The sequence below is a fragment of the Amblyraja radiata genome, chromosome 2 (genome assembly GCF_010909765.2).
Source record: "Amblyraja radiata isolate CabotCenter1 chromosome 2, sAmbRad1.1.pri, whole genome shotgun sequence".
Lineage (NCBI taxonomy): Eukaryota > Metazoa > Chordata > Chondrichthyes > Rajiformes > Rajidae > Amblyraja > Amblyraja radiata.
The window spans coordinates 8902682-8922125 of NC_045957.1; positions in this window are offsets into that span (position 1 = coordinate 8902682).

Below are 19444 nucleotides of genomic sequence, written 5' to 3' on the forward strand. Positions count from 1 at the left end.
TAAAAATACTTCATACAAAAAACATTGAAATCATACTTCTACAGTGCACTAAAACATGATTTTAATACATCAAATTTCAAAAGGTTCCTACCCTGGGAGGGGGGACACCCTTCTTCCACACCCCTTCCCCACTCGGTTGTTCCACTCCCTCACTGGGTACCCCCAAGGCCAGTGATCAGTGATCGCACAGCCTCCCCCCTTTCAAAAATGCTCCAATCCAATTTAAAGCATATATATTGCATTCAAGTGTAAGTTAAAAGACTCGCTACAGTATGCACCATATTGCACAATTTCAAGCTGAAAAATGCAAATGTTCCGTACCAATGGGAGAGGGACACCCTCCTCCCTCCCCCCCCCCCCCCCCCTCCCCCCCCCTCCCCCCCCCCCCCTCCCCTCCCCCCCCGGTCGCTATGCTCCCTCGGGCTTGGTCTTTCGCAATTTCTCACTCCCAACTCTCACCCAATGTTGCAGCCCTGGTACCCAATAGTTAATATACTGATTATTTTGTGCTGGCACCATTTGGTTGATCTCACTTCTATACTCTGACTCATCACCATCTGTTATACAACATGGTGTCATCGGTTAAAATTAACGACGGAGTTCCAGGGCTGCCAACTATGGGTGAGAGTGAGAAATTGCGAGGTGTCCCCTGTCCCACGGTAGGAAGCTTTTGCATTTTTCAGTTAGGTTTGAAATTGTGGAATCTGATGCACCGGAAGTGGCGGTGCTGCCTTGCAGCTGCGGCTCACCTCCAGTCCGTTTGTCTTTTCTGTTTTTTGTTTTCTCTTGTCCCGTTTTTACAGTTTATTTCGGTTTATTTAGTTGTGTATGTGTGGGGGGGTGGGTGTAACATATTTTTGACTCTTCCTTCGGGGGGGATGCGACCTTTCCTGCCGTATCCCCCCGTCTCCGTGTCCGTCTGCGCTGAGGCCTATCGAGGAGCTGGCAGCCTCCAACTGCGACCGACCTCGAGATTGCGGAGGCAGAGCCAGGACTTACCAACGCGAGGCTGGCCGACTTCAGGGCTGTGGTTGTGGTGCGACCCAACTTCCGACCCGACTTTGGAGCCTCGGAGGCTCGGCCGCGGGCCAGTGGACGACATCATCGGGAGCTCGAGTTCTGTTTTCCGGAGCTCCCGCAACTACAGCTGCGTCCGCTGGCAGCTTCGGCAGCTTCGACCCCCCGGGCCGCGGTGTTTGAACCGGCCCGTTTGCGGAGCACGGATTCAGCCGCGGGACTTACTCACCATCACCCGGCGGGGTCACAACATCGGAGGCTTGGATTGCCTCAGCGCAGAGGGAGAGCAAGGAGGGAAGAGACAATGACTTTGGGACTTTAAACTGTGTTGAGTGTTTGTTATTTATTCTATGTTATGACTGCAGGCTAAACCATTTCGTTGCACTGAAAAGTGCAATGACAATAAATTGAATCAAATCAAAATTCTTTTAACTTACACTTGATGCAACATTTATGCTTCAAATTGGATTAGGTGTGAATAAGGTTAGGCTGAATTACATTCCACAGTAGAGCCAGGCTCTGATCAACAGGTGCAGCACATTAATGACCTTTGTATATTCATGTATGGAAATCAGATTATAATTCATGCTGTTATGCATATATAAACAAAAACTTAGAAAGAAGGCAAGAGGAGATGGACTTCCATCACTGTTCTGCACAAATAAATCAATTAACCTTACCCTTTGACTATAGAAACAAGATGAAAATAATGCCACATATTCAACCGTATATGGTTCAATGAAATTAAGATATATATGTAAAACATATATATGGAAACAGGCCCTTCGGCCCACCAAGTCGACACCGACCACAATCTATCATACACCAGTTGTATCCTACATGCCAGGGACAATTTACAGAAGCCAATTAACCTACAAACCTGCACTTCTTTCAGATGTGGGAGAAACCGGAATTTCCATGTGGTCATAAGGAGAATGTACAAATACTGTACAGACAGCACCTGTAGTCAGGATCTAATCTGGGTCTGTGGTGCTGCAAGGCAGCAACTCTACCGCTGCGCCACCGTGCCACCCCATTAATTTATTTTCTGTTATATTATGGTGACACGTCAATAAAGATGAACACATGATTCTGATTTCTGCCTTTAGTTGGATAACACACATCTCCAGTCATTGTGTTTTATTACTAGTTTTCAACCTCTTCAGTCTGAAGGTCTCGACCCGAAACATCACCTATTCTTTCTCTCCAGAAATGCTGCCTGTCCTGCTGAGTTATTCCAGCTTTTAGTATCTATCTTCAGTTTAAACCACCATCTGCAGTTCCTTCTTACACTCTTTATTAAGCGAAACAGGTCATATTCTCATAATATTATTCACCTCAACTAAGTATTTTCTTCACCTCCGTTGCTGCAGAGAATACAATCCCAGTTATCAAATCATTCTTTAAAGTGAAACAAATATTCCAGCCCCGCCAATATGTTCATAAATCACCCCTGGATCATCTCCAGAGCAATTGCACCCATTCTACAGTGTGTCATAGTCTTACAGCATGGAAACAGGCCCTTCATCCCAACTTGTTCATGCAGATCAAGATGTCCCATCTAAACTAGTCCCATTTATCTGCATTTGGCCCAAATCCCTTTAAACCTTGTGTGTGCCAGGGTGTGTGTTAGGTTGTGTGTGAGAGTTTGTTGCTGTTGTTCACACTGCTCACACATGAATGTGCTGCCAGATTCAGGGACAATAAGATCATAAAATTCGCAGATGACACAACAGTGGTGGGACTCATCAGCGGAGATGATAAATCAATGTACAGGGAGGAAGTGAAACAACTAGTGGACTGGTGCGGCATCAACAATTTAGCATTAAACGTCGACAAAACAAAGGAGATGATTGTCGACTTCAGGAGGTCGCAGCCCAAACACACACCCTCAACATCAGTGGCACCACGGTGGAGAGAATGGAGAGCATAAAGTTTCTCGGAGTGCAAATTACAGACAGTCTCACCTGGTCCAGGAACAACACTGGGATTGTCAAACGGGCCCATCAGCGACTGCACTTCCTGAGGAAACTCAAACAGGCCTCACTCCCTACCAACATCCTCAGGACTTTCTACAGGGGCACGGTGGAGTCTGTACTCACGTACTGCATAAACACGTGGTACTCCAACTGTAACTGCTCAGACAGGAAGGCTCTGCAGAGGGTAGTGAGGGGAGCAGAGAGGATCATTGGCGTCTCCCTACCCTCGGTACAAGAACTGTTCCAGAGCCGCTGTTGAAAAAAGCTCTGAGAATAGCTAAGGACAAACTGCACCCCCTCCACACACACCTGGATCTCCTGCCATCAGGCAAGAGATACCGTAGATCAAAGCCCAGACTACCAGACTGCTGAATAGCTTCCTGCCACAGGCTGTGAGGCTGCTAAACAGTAACTCCACCTGATTCTGCTGCTTTGCACTGACAATTTAATAACTCTGGCACAGGCCACTCAAATCAGCTGTTCTGGACATTTTAATGACTGTTTTTACTGTATTTTAATGTTGCTGTTTTACCTGCTTTTAACTATTTATACTGTTTCATCAGGGACTGGATTGTTTTTATTGTTTTTATTTATATGTGAAATGTTTAGGTTTTATGTGTGATGCTCCGGTATTCCCTGGGAAACGTCTTCTCATTTTGCACTGTACAATTGTTGCTTTGCAAGATGACAATAAAGGTTGATTGATTGATTGATTGATTGATTGATTGGTTGATTGCTTGATTGATTGATTGATTGATTGCTTGATTGATTGATTGATTGATTGATTGGTTGATTGATTGATTGATTGGTTGATTGATTGATTGACTGATTGATTGATTGATTGATTGAGAGTGTGGGTCAGCGAAACGGCGACAACACCCGGAGTGAGCGGAGACTTGGCGATGTCCGGGGAGCATTTCCCTCTCTCCCCCCCTCCCCGGGAATACGGGCCGGCCCAGGTGCTCTGTGTCCAGCTGGGGTCCGGGGGAGGTGAGGGTCAGTGACCTGGGGGTCCGGGGGACGTGAGGATCACTGACCCGGGGGTCGGGCATCGGAGCGGTGCCTTAGCCCAAGATTCATCCCCGCGGCTCCGGAGGCGATACCGATGCCCCCACTCACCCGGTCCGCTCCTGGCTCTGGGCCAGGGTTAAAACTCCATGCGGTGTGGACAGAGCGGCCACCGGGCACAGAGCCGCCGGAGGTGAGGATGGGAGGTGTGAGCAGTGCCTCGGGGCGGGGCGGGGGGGTCGGTGCTGGGACCACTGCCATGTCACACCTATCGCGCCATCTGCACGGGAATGTGAATGCGGGTGAGGCTCTATAGAGCGGTGGACAAAAATGCTGGAGAAATGCTTGAGTCTGAAGAAGGGTTAAATGCAGATAAAGATGCTGCCTCACCCACTGAGTTTCTCCAGCATCTTTGTCTACATTGCCATTTTAAATAGTGTGCGATGGGCTTAAGCCAATTAAATTGCTCGTTCGTTACGGGGAATCCGCGGACAGAAAACTATTTTCATTGGTGAGTGTGGAGGAATGTGACTTTATTTATTTATTCATATATTTTTTTAAATAATTTTTTGAGCGTGAGAACTTCTGTCATCAACGTGAGAGCGTGAGAATTTCCTCAAATGTGTTAGTCTCACGCTCAATGCGTGAGAGTTGGCAGCCCTGGAGTTCGCACTGTGTCCGGCCATACAGTCGTGAGTATAGAGTGAGTAGAGCAGGGGGCTGAGCACGCAGCCTTGAGGTGCTCCCGTACTGATTGCTATTGAGGAAGAAGTGTTTCTGCCAATTTGAACAGACTGTGGTCTATTGATGCAGAAGTCGAGGATCCAATTGCAGAGGGATAGGCAGAGGACCCAATTGCAGAGGGATACCCAGTTCGGTGAGCTTTATTAAAAAAATCAAAAATATTTATTCAAACATTAAAATAGTATTTACAACACAATAAAACAAAACAGAACCCACCACCATAGTACGACAAAACAAATATACCAAGTAAACTACTAAATAACTATATTACATTTCTTGTCCAGGATACACTCAACCCACCTCGGTGCCCAGCGGTCTTGGAAATCCCCTAGAGTGCCCGTGGACAGCGCATAGTCCCTCTCCAGTACTACCCGGGCGCAGACATAACCCCGGAAAAGGGGCAGGCAGCTGGCTCGGGCAGAGCCCTCTTCCGCCTGGCGCCGTGACTCGTGGATGGCCAGCTTGGCCAGGCCCAGGAGCAACCCTACCAGGACCCTACCTTCAGCCCTACCCTCTCCCCTATGCACAGGGTGTCCAAAGATGAGGATGGTGGGTGATAAGTGCAGCCAGAAGGCAAGGAGTAGCCCCTTTAGGTATTGGAGCAGTGGCTGCAGCCTCACGCACTCCATATACACGTGGTACACAGACTCTTCCAGCCCGCAAGATTGGCAGGCGGCTGTCGAATCTGTGAACCGCGAGAGAAACAGGTTGCAGGGAACTCCTCTGTGTAATACCCTCCACCCCAGGTCCCCAATGTAGAGGGGAAGAATCCCTGCATAGAGGGACCCCCACCGGGGGTCCCCCTCGTGATCGGAAGGCATCACCGACCCAGGGCCGTCTTAACAGCATTATAGGCCCCGGGGCAAAGCAGTGCACTGGGGCCCCTACCTAGAAACCACTCACAGGAATAAAAATGTAAATGGTCGATAAAATTAAACATATATTTATTGGTACTTCCAACAAAATCAGTGTTTAAACATTAAAAAACATGCTGTACAGCAAAGATGAATCAAAACAAACGTTTCAACACTTTATGCCAATACGCCTGCTCTGAGAGATGATGTTCAAGTAATAAAGAATCTACACTTCTAGTTTCTTTATGCCGAAACAAATATGCCGTCATGCACTTGCGATGTTCTTCTCCGTTTTCATGTTCTACAATAACATTGCTGTGCTTACAGTCAATGAATCCTGTAGCACAAGGAGATTCTGTACTGGACAATAGGCGACATACAAAGCAGTACAAACGACCTTGGGATGGTGAATAGAGTAGCCATTCACGTTTTACACACTCGTCATTCCGCAGTTCAGGTTTGAACACATTGTTTGATAAATACCTTGTCTGAGTATTCTCTCCTCCAGCTCCTTATACACTCTGCGTCAGTTTGAAAGGTAGCCATCATGATTCTGACATGATGACGCCCCACTATGAATCCAGTGTGTTAGTATTGTTAATGTTCCATGGCCCCGGATCTGTGTCTTGGATCGCAAACTCCTTTACTGTTACAGATTTGGGTATTTCCTCTTGTTCCTCCCAGCAAAGGGAGCAGGTAATGAAACCATTGGTATGTCTGCTAGAGGAACTGGATGATTGGTTGCAGGAGTGGATGTTGATGTGGATGCTATATTTGAAGGAGCAGTACTAGTGGCTAACGTTGCACCTGGGTTGAACCAAGATGTTAATTTTGGAAGTTTACTCATTTTCTCCTTCTCCTCTGCAGCTCTTTTCCTCTTCTGTGCTCCACTCAAATCATTACGTTTCATTTCTGCTCAAAGGTTTACGTTACGTAGCGCGTGAGATACGTACACGTACATGCACGTGTGGTTGCAGAGGTGACCGTGATACTAAATCAGAGGTGAATGCCAATGTCCACTTGTTATCATAAAAATTAGCATTAATATTGTTCATTATCTTTAGTAAAACACATGCTAAATATGCATTTTCCAATAACAAATATTTATAGTTTAGTATAGTATAGTATTTATTTATTGACAGCAAGTCACAACATACGTAGATTAGCATGGGGCCCCTATGCTGGTGGGGCCCCGGGCAACTGCCCAACATGCCCATGCGTTAAGACGGCCCTGCACCAACCGCCACTTGGTGTCGGACAGTGGTAACCAGCTTTAAAAAAAAAAAATTATAATCAAAAAATTTATTCAATTATTAAAAAATAATATTTACACTACAATAAAACAAGCCAGAACCCACCACCATAATACAATACAAACATATATCCATAATATACTACTATACAACTATACTGGACTCGCTGAATGTCCCTATCCAGCTATCTAGCAAGTTAAACAATTAATCCAATAAAGACCCATAGACACGAGATGTCGTTGATTCTTTACTGTATTCAACTGTGAAACTGTAACATACAAGCAGAAAAAGGAAACAGCATATTTCGTTACATTATACAATTGGTGTAAGAACATAAACTATGATGCCACCACCAAATACAGTGCTGTTATGTGAGAAACCAGCCAGGGTACATGAAACATTCTTAACTGTGTTAATAATAACAATCCTGCTCAATAACGTTTATAACATGTAAAGATGCTGTTAACAAACATAATTATTCACAGACATTGCGTTTAACAGATTCTGTGGGGTAGGATGGCGATAGATTACACGCTGGGAATTACACTGTCTAAACACCATGAGATACCCTGAGCTGGACTTCCTAGTTTATGATAACTTCCTGTATAACAGGAATGGCAACTCAAAGCTGTAGGAACCGGAATATCCAGCAGGTGGCATTAATACATGTAAACAGAATGTGGTCCAGCACACTCCCCGCCTGGGGTCTCCCAGACCCCATGCAAATCTCCCATTTAACCCCCAGAGTCCTCGGGAGACAGGAGGAGAAGAACCACTTCGGCGATTGGGCGGACGTAGAGCTTCTGGCCTCCATCCTTGAAGATTCTGACTTCCACTCTCCGAACCTTCCCATCCTGACTTGGAAAAGTCTTTGAGATGATTGCCATGGGCCACTCATTTTTTGAGGGACAGTAGGACCTGTGTCTTGTTAGTTGCAAGAGGACGGATCTCACTATCTCGATCTCGCTCCGCGACCGCAAAGGTCTCTTGAGGTAAAACATTGCAGGTACGTGGTTTCTTGAGAAATGCTGGTCCTGACAGCCAGGTGGTAGTGCAGAGTAGAGCTTCTGGGATGGACCGTGATCCGGGGTCAGCTGGGATGTCATCCCTGGGAACAAACCTCCCCTGATGAGATGACGAAAACTGATGGATACGTTGGACACGGCTGTGGACGTATGTGTAAAACTGCCTTGACCGGTTACAGATGTACCCCAGCACCCCTTTGTTGTCCGTGTGGTAGATGATGTCGTCAAATGACAAGTCCATCTTCTTCACAATCATCTCTGCGATTTCGACAGCCAGGACCGCTGCACACAATTCCAGTCTTGGAATAGTGAGCTCTGGTTGGGTTACCAGCTTTGCTTTCCCAAAGATAAACCCACCTCTGTTATTCCGTCTTCGGTGGTGACCCTCAGATAGCCAACTGCGGCAATGGCCTTGACTGATGCGTCTGAGAACAGACAAAGCTCCTTTTGTAGCATGCTCAACTTTGAGAATGTGGTGTAAGGCCGTGGAATCTGTAGCATCTGTAGATCCTGGAGCGCGTCCCTCAACTTGGGTAGGTCTATGTGCTCCACCAAGACCTACGTCACCGACAACTACCCATCCCAGATCTAGCTTCTGGGCGAACGGGGCATTGTTGGGACTGTCAATTTGTTTCCTCACCTTATGCACTTGCAGAATATCTCTTCCCAATAGCAGCAGTATTTTGCCGTCTGGGTCCAGTGGAGGAATTACATTGGCAATGCATCTCAGATGGTTGTGGTGACGCGCAGCATTGGGAATGGGGATCTCAGCACGATTGTTAGGCATTGCATTCTAGTAGCAATGTTACAAAATTTTGAGATTTAAAAAATCAAGTCTGCAATTTATCCCATCAGATAAAGCATAAAAATAAGTTTAATTTGACACCTAATTCACTTTCATATCTCAAGTATTTAAAAAGTTATGGCCATTTTCATACTCGGAAATTAGCATCTTGTTCCCTATTGATTTTCTATGGACATAACAAAAAAGCTGTGATCGTGAACAGTCAAAAGCCCATAACTTTCTTAAAAATTAAGAGAACTGAATGAAATTTTCAGTTATCATAGATTGAAGCATTCTGAAAACAAAATAAAATAATCTTACTTGGATGACCTGAAATTAAAGCATATAATTAGTTAGTTACCTAATTGTAGCTAATTTCAGACTTCAATTACTAGATCTAAACATCTATCCATTTCTTAATAAATGATTAACATTTTTAAATAGCCTAAATGTCCAAATAATATTCACAAATAATTCACAATAAAACATGATTTTAAAATCTCATTTACATTAATTTATAGACCAAATGGAAGGACTTTCGTGTTTAATTGCTGTAAATAAATGCCCATTTAAATCAGCTTTCCAGTGGGATCCTGTGAACGCGCTGGTTTAGAACGTTCACATTGCGGTAGATTTGTGCCCCCAAATGCCCAGAAAAATACTGCGGGATATAATGGGTCCAAAATGAGCTACTCGCAATATTAAACTTTGTATAAAGGGATCTTTAGAAGCCCTTTTTAATGTAAAAATATACAGCTTAACTTCAGATATTTGCTTTATGAGACTCTGCGGTTGCTGGCGGTCGCGGGTTTAGAGATTGATTTTTAAACTACTATAACTATTTTACGAGGCCTTTAAAACTAATAATAGCTTTTGCGACGGGGTCTTCCAGCGATTTTTCGTTAATAATTAACTAGGCTGAACATCTTCGATTTGAACAGCCTAGAGAAAATCGCGTTTTAAACCCACCCCCTCTAAACGGCGCCAAAATCGCGCACACGGGCAGCGGCAGATTTTCATCGACGCTTCAGGTAGGCTTTGCAACATACCTAATTCTAGGAGTGGAGGAAGAGGGAGCAATGTCTTCTCATCCACAGACTCCACCATGTAACCGCAGGCTGTTCTACCTGCAGTCTGCTTGAGCCCGGCACATGTCTGCAGTGTATATGGCTTAAGATTGCCTTTGATCTCGAAGATATTGAAGAACTCAGATGTTGCAAGAGAGCGGTTGCTCTGTTCATCTAAGATGGCGTACATCCTGCGTGCCTCTTGACGATGTCCTTCTGGATAGACTGAGATGAGACATATCTTAGCACACGCTCTCGTGCTGACCCCTTCACCGCACACCTCTGTGCATCTGGAGGTGATCTCCTGGTTTACCGCTACCTCTTCCTCCCCGCCATGCTCAGATGCGGGGGGAGATGGTTTGGACTTCCAAGTGGCTGGGTCTGGATGTAGAGCAGAGAGGTGTCTGTCACTGTCGCACTCAGTACATTTCACTTCTGCTTTACAGTTCTTGGCGAAATGACTTGTGGAGGAGCAGCAGCGGAAACAAATGGAAAGTTCCTTAAGGAAGTGTTTGCGGTCTTCCAGGCCCTTTTCTCTGAAGGCTCTGCACTTCTTTAATGGATGAATCTTAGCATGAATGGGACACAGCTTGGATGGATCACTGGATTTCTGTGTCTCAGGAGTTGTTGGAGATGCTTGTGTCCTGTGGACGGAGACGAGAGTTTGACCATGTCTCTCTATTTTATCCCTCTGGACAATTGCTGGATGAGAGAAGCAAAGATTGAAGCTGGGATCTGTTCTGGTTTTTGCCTCCGTGTGGATAAAGTCGGCAAACACGCTAAATGGGGGGAAAGGGATGCGGTGACACCGTTTATAATTGGATCAAAAGTCGGTACACTTTTCCTGGATGTTATGAGGAAGCTTCTCAACAATTGGTGCAACTCTCCTGGAGGTGTCGAGGTAAGAAAAACCAGGTAGATATCCATCGAACTTTGCCGCTTCGATTTCTGACAGAAGGTCCCCGAGCTCATCAATGGCTCTTTGATGGTGATCCTGGGAAAGTTTTCAAGCTTGATAAAGAGGGCATGCTCAATAGACTCAGGTGAACCATAAGTTTCTTCGAGCCTCTGCCAAACCATCTTCAAACCTGCTGATGGATTCCTCATGTTGACAGCCTTAATTCGTGTTGCCTGCCCCGAGGATTCTTTTCCAAGCCATTTTATCAAAAGATCTAGCTCTTCTCCGGGTGAAAGGCCTAGGCCTGTTATGGCGTTTTGGAAGGAGGATCTCCAAGCCCAGTAATTCTCAGGCTTGTCATTAAAGGCCGTCAATCCCATTATAACAAGCTGACTGCGGGTGAGGTATCTGGCGAGGTCTATGGTGGTGGGATTGATATTGTTGGTGGCTCGAGGAGAGTTGATAAAGCCGCTGTGCAGAAAGGTTGAAGTTGGTTTTCTATCCTCCAATTTAGGCTCCAGGTTTCCTTGCACATTACTGGGATTGTGATGCATAGAAACATAGAAACATAGAAAATAGGTGCAGGAATAGGCCATTCGGCCCTTTGAGCCTGCACCGCCATTCAATATGATCATGGCTGATCATCCAACTCAGTATCCTGTACCTGCCTTCTCTCCATACCCCCTGATCCCTTCAGCCACAAGGGCCACATCTAAATCCCTCTTAAATATAGCCAATGAACTGGCCTCAACTACATTCTGCGAGAGAGAATTCCAGAGATTCACCACTCTCTGTGAAAAAAATTTTTTTCTCCTCTCAGCCCTAAAAGATTTCCCCCTTATCCTTAAACTGTGACCCCTTGTTCTGGACTTCCCCAACATCGGGAACAATCTTCCTGCATCTAGCCTGTCCAACCCCTTAAGAATTTTGTAAGTTTCTATAAGATCCCCCCTCAATCTTCTAAATTCTAGCGAGTACAAGCCGAGTCTATCCAGTCTTTCTTCATATGAAAGTCCTGACATCCCGGGAATCAGTCTGGTGAACCTTCTCTGTACTCCCTCTATGGCAGGAATGTCCTTCCTCAGATTAGGAGACCAAAACTGTACGCAATACTCCAGGTGTGGTCTCACCAAGACCCTGTACAACTGCAGTAGAACCTCCTTGCTCCTATACTCAAATCCTTTTGCTATGAATGCTAATATACCATTCGCTTTCTTCACGGCCTGCTGCACCTGCATGCCTACTTTCAATGACTGGTGTACCATGACACCCAGGTCTCGTTGCATCTCCCCTTTTCCTAATCGGCCACCATTCAGGTAAAAGTCTACTTTCCTGTTTTTGCCACCAAAGTGGATAACCTCACATTTATCCACATTATACTGCATCTGCCATGCATTTGACCACTCACCCAGCCTATCCAAGTCATCCAAGCCAGTGTTTGGCTGGCAACCGGAAGGTAGCCGGTTCGAATCCCGCTTGGAGTGCATACCGTCGTTGTGTCCTTGGGCAAGACACTTCACCCACCTTTGCCTGTGTGTGAATATGTGTGAATGTGTGTGAGTGATTGGTGGTGGTCGGAGGGGCCGTAGGCGCAGATTGGCAGCCACGCTTCCGTCAGTCTGCCCCAGGGCAGCTGTGGCTACAGAAGTAGCTTACCACCACCGAGTGTGACTGAGGAGTGAATGAATAATGCGATGTAAAGCGCCTTGAGTATTAGAAAGGCGCTATATTAATCCCATCCATTATTATTATTATTATTATCTTGCAGCCTCCTAGCATCCTCCTCACAGTTAACACTGCCCCCCAGCTTCGTGACATTCGCAAACTTGGAGATGTTGTATTCAATTCCCTCGTCCAAATCATTAATATATATTGTAAATAGCAGGGGTCCCAGCACTGAGCCTTGCGGTACCCTACTAGTCACTGCCTGCCATTCTGAAAAGGACCCTACTCTTTGCTTCCTGTCTGCCAGCCAGTTCTCTATCCACATCAATACTGAACCCCCAATACCATGTGCTTTAAGTTTGTATACTAATCTCTTATGTGGGACCTTGTCGAAAGCCTCCTGAAAGTCCAGATATAACACATCCACTGGTTCTCCCTTATCCACTCTACTAGTTACATCCTCAAACAATTCTATAAGATTCGTCAGACATGATTTACCTTTCATAAATCCATGCTGACTTTGTCCAATGATTTCACCACTTTCCAAATGTGCTGCTATCCCATCTTTAATAACTGATTCTCGCAGTTTCCCCACTACCGATGTTAGACTAACTGGTCTGTAATTCCCCATTTTCTCTCTCCCTCCCTTTTTAAAAAGTGGGGTTACATTAGCTACCCTCCAATCCTCAGGAACTACTCCAGAATGCATCCACTATTTCTGGGGCTACTTCCTTAAGTACTCTGGGACGCAGCCTATCTGGCCCTGGGGATTTATCGGCCTTTAATCCATTCAATTTACCTAACACCACTTGCCGGCTAACCTGGATTTCACTCAGTTCCTCCATCTCATTTGACCCCCGGTTCCCTGCTATTTCCGGCAGATTAATTAAGTCTTCCTTAATGAAGACAGAACCAAAGTAGTTATTCAATTGGTCTGCCATGTCCTTGTTCCCCATGATCTGTTCACCTGTTTCTGACTGCAAGGGACCTACATTTGTTTTAACTAATCTTTTTCTCTTCACATATCTATAAACACTTTTGCAGTCAGTTTTTATGTTCCCTGCCAATTTTCTTTCATAATCTATTTTCCCTTTCCTAATTAAGCCCTTTGTCCTCCTCTGCTGGACTCTGAATTTCTCCCAGTCCTCTGGTAGGCTGCTTTTTCTGGCTAATGCCTGTGAAATGAACTGGCCAGATTAGATTTGGTCTGATGAACGAGCGGCAATGGACCAAATAGTATGCTACCACTCGATATCATAATCGGTGGCATGTTGGCTTGACTTTATGCTGGCTTGCTCTATGACGTAGTCCAGAGTATGCTCGTGTTGGTTTTGAGGGTGAACAGGGCTTGGTGATCTATTACGTGACCCATGTTCTGCTAATAGACCTGCTTCTATGATGTCGGCCTCTGCAATGGCTGTTTTCGTCTCTTTTTCTTGCTGCAAGGCCTCTATGGTCGCCTGCATCCGTGTAGCCTCGACCATCATCTCCGCCTGCATCCGTGTAGCCTCTGCCTGCATCCACGCAGCCTCGACCTTCATACCTATCTCTCTCTGAGCGAATGCTGCTCTGGCTTCGGCTGCTTTTGCTTTAGCCCACACTTTAAGTGTGGCCATGCTGGCACTGGAACTGGCTGCAGAGCGGTAAGAATGAACACTGAGTGACTTGACCATTCTGTGAAGCGTTGTCTTGGTTACTTGTGGCCTTGGCATTGATGTGTGGATGGACAATGTGATGATGTGAGCCACCCTGTAGTACAGCTTGTTGTGGTGCTGTCTTTTCACTATACTGGACTCGCTGAATGTTCCCCCTCCCACGGTAGGGAGCTTTGGCATTTTTCAGCTTGAAATTGTGCAATCTGGTGCATACTGTAGCGGGTCTTTTAACTTGCATTTGAATGCAACATTTACGCTTTATATTGGATTAGGTATGAATAAGGTAAGGCTAAATTACATTCCTAATTACATTCCACAATAGAGCCAGGCTCTGATTAACAGGTGCAGCACATGAATAACTATATTCATGTATGGAAATCAGATTTTATTCATGCTGTTATGCATATATATATATATATATATATATATATATATAGAAAAACTCAGAGAAACAAAGCAAAAGTCGGACTTCCATCACTGTTCTGCACAAATAAATCCATCAACCTTGTTCAAGAAGGAACTGCAGATGCTGGAGAATCGAAGGTAGACAAAATTGCTGGAGAAACTCAGCGGGTGCGGCAGCATCTATGGAGCGAAGTAAATAGGCAACGTTTCGGGCCGAAACCCTTCTTCAGACGGATTCAACCTTACCCTTTGAATATAGAAACAAGACGAAAATAATGCCACATATTCAATCATATATGGGTCAATGAAATTAAGATATATATGTAAAAATATATATGGAAACAGGCCCTTCCACCCACAAAGTCCACACCGACCAGCAATCTATCGTACACCAATTCCATCCATCATGCCAGGGACAATTTACAGAAGCCAATTAACCTACAAACCTGCACTTCTATCGGATATGGGAAAAACCGGAATATCCAGAGAAAACCCATGTGGTAGTAAGGCAGCAACTCTACCATTGCACCACTGTGCCACCCCATTAAATTATTTTTTCTGTAATATATTTATTATGGTGTCACGTGAATAAATGTGAACACATGATTCTGATTTCTGCCCTTAGTTGGATAACACACATGTCCAGTCATTGTGTTTTATGGCTGGTTTTCAACCTCTTCATGCTGAAGGTCTCGACTCGAAACATCGCCCATTCTTTCTCTCCAGAGATGCTGCCTGTCCTGCTGAGTTTTTCTAGTTTTTAGTGTCTATCTTCAGTTTAAACCAGCAATTCCTTCCTACACTATTTGTTAAGCAAAACAGGTCCTATTCTCATTATATAATTTTGTGATCAGCGTGAGAGCATGAGAATTTTGTGAAATGTGAGTTGGCAGCCCTGCTAATAATGCAAACATTTTATGCAAGTTCCAATTGTTTGGACAAAAATCACTTATTACTGCTTTATAACAGTAAAGTTATTTTAAGACCATTTCAGAAATTATGGCCGTCATCAAAAAATCAACTAACAAATTAAAGCAAACTAAATAAAAATAACATGTTCCCTTTCCTGACTCTACCTCATAAGTACTTTAACGCTGTTAACAGAGCAAAGGGATATTAATCTCAAGAATCAAAATGGGGAAAGTGGGGGCAATTTTGCTTAAATGGTCATTCTAAGCCCATTCAGATCTGCATAGAGTCAGAGTTATACAACATGTACATGGCTGGCCCAATTTGTCCATAATGATCAAGTTGGCATTCTGCGTTCCCAGGGACTGGCTGCCGTTCCCAGATCAGCTCACATCCCAGGGACCGGCTGCAGTTCTCAGGTCGGCTCGCCTGCCCCGACCCCGCGAAAACGAATTGAAAAAAAACCCGTCGTTTTTCGGGTTACGGGCCGGATTCAGCCCGTGTGTCGTAGGTTGCCGAACCCTGTCCTAGATGTTTGGCCTCATTGTGATCCCCCCCATGTTTTACAGCCAATTCACCTGGTTAGTTCTATCTCTGGCTGCTTCATGTTGTTGGCGGCTGCACATCCAACCAAGAAAGAAGAGAAGAGAAGGGATGCGACGTCACTCACAGTCGCCAACTGACGCTCTTCCACAGACCGCACAGATCGCTCTGATGTGGCGCAAAAGAGACAAACTGCAGGGACTGAAGACAGCATGAGAATTCTGTCATCAGCATGAGAATTGGCTGAAATGCGTGACTCTCATGCTCAAAGCGTGAGAGTTGGCAGCCCTGTCTAAGGCCAGGATGTGACAACGGACACACAGGGAGACACATACACAAAGGAACACACACACACACACACACACACACACAATTCTGCCTTCAGCGTGAGGGCGTGAGAATTTGCTGAAATGAGTGAGTCTCACGCTCAAAGCGTGAGAGTTGGCAGCCATGAAGTAGGCAAACTGTAATGGGTCGAAGTTCTTGTTCGAGGTTCTCCAGAGATGCTGTCTGGCCTGTTGTGTTACTCCAGCTTTTTGTGTCTATCTCTGGAATCCGACGTATTTTACTAACCTTTCCCTCAAGATGCCCTGCTTCTTTCAAGAATTACTGCACAAATTCCCCCGTTTCTGCCGCTGTGCATCCTCTAGAACTGTGTTCTTTAGGTTAGTAGAAACAAGAAACTGCAGATGCTGGTTTACCAAATAAAAACAAAGTGCTGGAATAACTCAGCAGGTCAGGCGTCTCTGGAGGACAGATTGGCCCTGACCCAAAACAACACCTGCCCACGTCCTCCAGAAAGGCTGCAAGACTGGATTATGTTTGTTGGGTTTATCGTTCTTACTCTTTCTTGCCATAAGGTTTCCCTGCATACTACATGCGTTATCAGCCACACAACAGATTGATTCTAACAGCCTTCTTCCTCTTAGCTTGAGCTTGGCCTAGCTTGAGCTTGGCCTAGGCTTGGCTTGGCCTGGGCTTGGCCTAGCTTGGGCTTGGCCTAGCTTGGGCTTAGCCGAGCTTGGGCTTGGCCTGGGCTTGGGCTTGGCCTAGTTGGGCTTGGCCTAGCTTGGGCTTGGCCTGGGCTTGGCCTAGCTTGGGCTTGGCTTGGCCTGGGCTTGGCCTGGGCTTGGCTTAGCTTGGGCTTGGCTTAGCTTGGGCTTGGCCTAGCTTGGGCTTGGCCTGGGCTTGGCCTAGTTGGGCTTGGCCTAGCTTGGGCTTGGCCTGGGCTTGGCCTAGTTGGGCTTGGCCTAGCTTGGGCTTGGCCTGGGCTTTGCCTAGCTTGGGCTTGGCCATAAGGTTTCCCTGCATACTACATGCGTTATCAGCCACACAACAGATTGATTCTAACAGCCTTCTTCCTCTTAGCTTGGGCTTGGCCTAGCTTTGGCTTGGCCTAGCTTGGGCTTAGCCGAGGTTGGGCTTAGCCGAGCTTGTCTTTGCCTGGGCTTGGCCAGGGCTTGGTCTAGCTTGGGCTTGGCCTGGGCTTGGCCTAGCTTGGGCTTGGCTTGGCCTAGCTTGGGCTTGGCCTGGTCTTGGCCTAGCTTGGGCTTGGCCTGGGCTTAGCCTAGCTTGGGCTTGGCCTAGCTTGGGCTTGGCCTGTGCTTAGCCTAGCTTGGTCTTGGCCTGCGCTTGGCCGAGCTTGGGCTTGGCCTGGGCTTGGCCCAGCTTGCGCTTGGCCTGGGCTTGGCCCAGCTTGGACTTGGTCTGGGCTTGGCCCAGCTTGGGCTTGGCCTGGGCTTGGACTTGGCCTGGGCTTGGCCTGGGCTTGGACTTGGCCTGGGCTTGGACTAACTTGGGCTTGGCCTGGGCTTGGCCTGGGCTTGGCCCTGCTTGGGCTTGGTCTTGCTTGGGCTTGACCTAATTGGGCTTGGCCTAGCTTGGGCTTGGCCTAGCTTGGGATGGCCTGGGCTTTGCCTAGCTTGGGCTTGGCCTGGGTTGGCCTGGGCTTGGCCTGGGTTGGCCTGGGCTTGGCCTAGCTTGGTCTTGGCCTGGGCTTGCCTTAGCTTGGGATTGGCCTAGCTTGGGCTTGGCCTAACTTGGGCTTGGCCTGGGTTTGGCCTAGCTTGGGCTTGGCCTGGGTTTGGCCTAGCTTGGGCTTGGCGTGGGTTTAGCCTAGCTTGGGCTTGGCCTAGCTTGGGCTTGGCCTAGTTGGGCTTGGCCTAGCTTGGGCTTGGCATGGGCTTGGCCTAGTGTCGGCTTGGCCTAGCTTGGGCTTGGCCTAGCTTGGCCTAGCTTGGCCTGGGCTTGGCCTTGGCCTGGGCTTGGCCTTGGCCTAGCTTGGGCTTGGCCTGGGCTTGGCCTAGCTTGGGCTTGACCTGGGCTTGGCCCAGCTTGGGCTTGGCCTGGGCTTGGCCCAGCTTGCGCTTGGCCCGGGCTTGGCCCAGCTTGAGCTTGGCCTGTGCTTAGCCCAGCTTGGGCTTGGCCTGGGCTTGGCCTGAGCTTGGCCCGGCTGGGGCAAGTTTGGGCTTGGCCTGGGCTAGGCCTAGCTTGGGCTTGGCCTGGGCCTAGCACAGCTTGGGCTTGACACAGCTTGGGCTTGGCCCAGCTTGGGCTTGGTCTAGGTTTGGCCCAGCTTGGGCTTGACCTTGGCTTGGCTTGGCCTTGGCTCAGCATGGGCTTGGCCTGGGCTTGGCCCTGCTTGGGCTTGGCCTTGCTTGGGCTTGGCCTAATTGGGCTTGGCATGGGTTTGGCCTAGCTTGGGCTTGGCCTAGCATGGGCTTGGCCTAGCTTGGGCTTGGCCTAGCTTGGGCTTGGCCTTGCTTGGGCTTGGCCTGGGCTTGGCCTTGCTTGGGCCTAGCTTGGTCTTGGCCTGGGCTTGCCCTAGCTTGGGCTTGGCTTAGCTTGGGCTTGGCCTAGCTAGGGCTTGGCCTGGGCTTGGCCTAGCTTGGGCTTGGCCTGGGCTTGGCCTAGCTTGGGCTTGGCCTGGGTTGGCCTGGCCTTGGCCTAGCTTGGGCTTGGCCTGGGCTTGGCCTGGGCTTGGCCTAGCTTGGGCTTGGCCTGGGCTTGGCCTAGCTTGGGCTTGGCCTAGTTGGGCTTGGCCGTGCTTGGGCTTGGCCTGGGCTTGGCCTAGCGTCGGCTTGGCCTGGGCTTGGCCCTGCTTGTGCTTGGCCTGGGCTTGGCCCAGCTGTGGCCAGCTTCGGCTTGGCCTGGGCTTGGCCCAGCTTGGTCTTGGCCTGGGCTTGGCCTAGCTTGGGCTTGGCCTGGGCTTGTCCCAGCTTGGGCTTGGCCTAGGGTTGGCCCAGCTTGGGCTTGGCCTTGGCTTGGCCTGGGCTTGGCGCAGCTTGGACTTGGCCTGGGCTTGGCCTAGCTTGGGCTTTGCCTGGGCTTGGCCCAGCTTGGGCTTGGCCTGGGCTTGGCCTAGCTTGGGCTTGGCCTGGGCTTGGCCTGGGCTTGATAAAGGCCACCGGTCACGTTCCCAGTCCACAGCCGCGGCCCCACTGTCGAGAATCCTTCTGGCCGTGCGGCCCGTCGGCCTGGACAGAGTGGATGTGGAGAGAATGTTTCCACTAGTGGTAGAGTCTAGGACTAGAGGTCAAAGCCTCAGAATTAAAGGACAATCCCTTAAGGAGGAGAAGAAGAGGAATTTCTTTAGTCAGAGGGTGGTGAACCTGTGGAATTCTTTGCCACAGAAGGTT